We start from the raw sequence: 3,717 nt of genomic DNA on the forward strand, positions 1-3,717 counted from the left end.
TCTAGAGAGAGAAAAAGGAGAATTTTAGAGACAGATTCTCTGCTTCCTTCTGCATCAGAATTTTCAGGATTCCCGCGTGCTAACGTTGCAACACCCGGTTCACCGACTGTAGCTGTTTTCAGATTTTTCAGAGCTAAAGTAAGGTAACCACCTGTACCATCTTTAGCTTTTCTCTTTTTCAACTTGTATACATTTTTTCTCCGCTTGTATACATAGTTTAGAAGTAAAAAGAGTTCTCAATCCACATACTCGGCACTGCCTAGGATTCTCAGTCGGTCTTCTGGAACGGCTGAGTTTAGAACAGGGAGTACCTTTTTTGGACTGTCAGAATTGCTATGCTCATCTCCGAATTCCTCCTTCTCTGTGTCTGTGCAGGTCACAATTGCTAGAGTCAAACAAACGGCCAGAAAGTCTAGGAGCCGGCGCACTATGGCAGTGCCAGCCGATGAGGTTGTTCCGGATGGGGAACATGAGGATTTGGAGGAGAGTGGCGGTTCTGATAAAGAGGCTCCCTCTTCCTCCGAGAGCTCTGACGTACAGGAGGAAGGCGGTGAAGAAGCCGCCTCCTCTAATGGATCCGGTGATGATGAGGCCGATGAAAGGTCGAGGGCCGAAACTTTTGGCTCTGACAAGCATAACTTCGCGGCTGACTATCAGCAGCCAGCGAAAGTCGCTGACAACCCTAACCCGAAAAGGATTAGAATGCTTCTGGGTGACATTGCCCTGTTAAAGAGCAGTTTCAGGGCTTTCAAAGAGAAGCACCCCTTTAGAAAGGGGTGGGATATTATTGTTCCGCCTGCTGATGCAGTAATAGCATGGGACAATGACATTGATAATGAAGACCACTATTTTGCCTGCTACGAGGCGGTTATAGAAGCCGGCCTCCGGTTCCCCCTCCATACCGGGATTAGGAAAATCCTAAAGGGGTATGATCTAGAAGTTTGGCAGCTCACCCCCAACTCATAGGTGAACATTTTGAGCTACATCGCCGCCTGCGAGCTTCAAAATCTCGCTCCCAGCTTCTCCGCCTTTGCTCACATGCATTACTTGAGCAAGGCCCCAAGCGGTCACGGGGCTTTGTACACTCTATCCATCCTGCCCCAATACTTAATGAGTCTGAACAAGGTGTCCAAGTGGACAGGGTGGAAAGACAAATTTTACTTAATTTCTTCGCCAACTCTGAGACACAACTGGACACTACGCCAGTACAACCAGGAACCGGTTCTTATGGGCAGGAAATGCCCCCTCCCGGCGCTCTCCACTAGGGCCCGGGAACAAATAATGGAGCCGGGTTTCTTTGAAACCACTACTGAGCCCATGGGGGATGGGACTCATATTATTGTTCCAAAAAACTGGATCCCCCACCCGGACTACTTCAAGGACGAATGCTTCTTGTCCGCCTGTGGGTTATGTCCCATGTTTCCCAAGGGTAGATCTACTTGCATCCGGAATGTTTGTGATTTTATTTTTTCATTACAAATTTCCTATAATTTCTTCTAACTTTCAATTTCTTTATGCAGCCGACGCCTTGAAGATGATTAACCCAGCCAAAACTCCGGCTAAGTCAGCGGCGCAACTGCGCAAGGAGGCTGCTATTGCAAAGAAAGCAGCCGTTGAACATTACTACAAAAAAGGCCAAAGAGACCTGTTATAAGAGGCGTAAGAGACTTGTTTAGAGGAGGTCTCTAGCTCACAGGTCTCTTTGATAAAGAGACCTGTTCAAGTCAACAGGTTTCTTTAATTGAGTTAAAGAGACCTGTTATGTAAGCCAACAGGTCTCCTTGCATGTAATTACCTTTTATATTCATGAAGGGAAAGAGACCAGTTATTGAACATAACAGGTCTCTTTGACGCCATCAAAGAGACCTGCTTTGAAAGACAACAAGTCTCTTTTATCCTTTTTTTTTAATAATATAAATTTTGATGATTTATTTATTATTTTATAATTACTGTACTAAAATGGCGAATAAATAGTATAATAAGAATAAATTATATATAAACTTATTATTAAAATTTACATGTATACAAGAAAATTGTTTACACAATTTACAAGTACTGTATATATGAGCTTATATAAATAATTTACAACCAACCATAACCAACAACTGTTTTATTTTATAAAAAGTGAATCCAACACATTCTTGATAATTTCTTTAGCCCCTTCATTCATCAACTTCCTTGACCGAGTTTCTTGAACTGCTCATCATCCTCCTATACACAATTGAAAACAATTTAAAAACAAGGCTTAATTCTTGTAACAAAAAAACTTAATATCAACAACAAAAAGCCACAACAAGTGATTCAGCAACATGTCTCTTCTGCCTCATCCTCCATAGCTTACTACTTGCATTTTGAACATATTAACTCCTCGATTGAATCTATCTTTCCCTCGATCGAATTTTTCTTACCACTATTAAACATGGCAGAAACAATATTTTCCCATTTTCACATACAAAAATCCATGAACACTATTTACATGGTGCAAACTAGACTAATACATAAATACCCCCCTTCAACCTCAATTATTCAAAACAATCAAAATACAACCTTTAGATACATAACACTGAACCGAACCTCTTGGCCGTCTAAGTAATCTATATCAAAGTAGATTCAATCAAATCAAAATACACCATAATATTACCACTAACAACAATAAAAAAAATTCTCAAAATATGTAAAAGTTCACCATAAATTCCAATATAAACCACTCGAAAACAACAAAATCAGATAATAAAAGATCAAAATACTAAAAAAAAAAAACATAACCCTCCATTTATAGAAACATATATGAGTTGAGAGAAAAAAGTATAACCTACAATCCAAAGTAACGATTCTTAAAGAGAGGCAGCGAAAATCTCTCTAATCACATGGTTGTTTACAACCACCAGAGCACTAATAATCGAATGTGCGACAACTTATTAACAACAACCTAATATCTCTTTATTGAACATGCTAATAAATCAAACATCAGCCCCCGACACTTGAAAAAAATATAACTTAAGCAGGTTATCACCTTAAACACATGCTTTTTCACCGTGAGTTGATGTCATTAGTAAAAACCTACAAGCTTTATCACATTCACAAGCTTAACCACAATTTCATGGGACAACTCTCGTTACAATTGCAGGTCAAAGAATGAGGAAATATAAATGATTATAATTGTAATAAACTTAATCCTTACTAAAATTTAATTTAGACTAACTCAATAATCTAATTTCATCCTTTAGAGCTCAAACCCAAAATTTGATCAATCTTATATCAATAATTTACCATTTCAAACCAACTAATCAAAGCCTTTTGGCTAGCCCATTATGCAAAATTCCTTGATTATCCATGGACCAAAATTTATTAAGATCATGATTTCAAACTCACCACTGCCAAATCTAATCAGCTATGATTCCAATTCACCATATTAGTGAGATTACTACTTGGAAGAAATCAACCAAATTTACCAAACCCATTCATAAATAAGAAACAAAATTTGATTAAACCCAATTATTCAAAATTCCAAATTAACAAATTTAACACTTAGAAACTGAAACTAATCAAACCCATTTACAAAAGTCACCAAATTAATGCTAATAAATCAAATCTTTTTCAGACTCATTACTCCAAATTCACCAATTTAGCACTTAAAAAGCAATAAAACATAGTCAAACTTTTGTCTAATGTTCACCAATTTACTACTCAATCTAGTGGACATTCTAAAATCAAAAT

This window comes from Chenopodium quinoa, unplaced genomic scaffold (genome assembly GCF_001683475.1).
Source record: "Chenopodium quinoa cultivar QQ74 unplaced genomic scaffold, ASM168347v1, whole genome shotgun sequence".
Classification (NCBI taxonomy): Eukaryota; Viridiplantae; Streptophyta; class Magnoliopsida; order Caryophyllales; family Amaranthaceae; genus Chenopodium; species Chenopodium quinoa.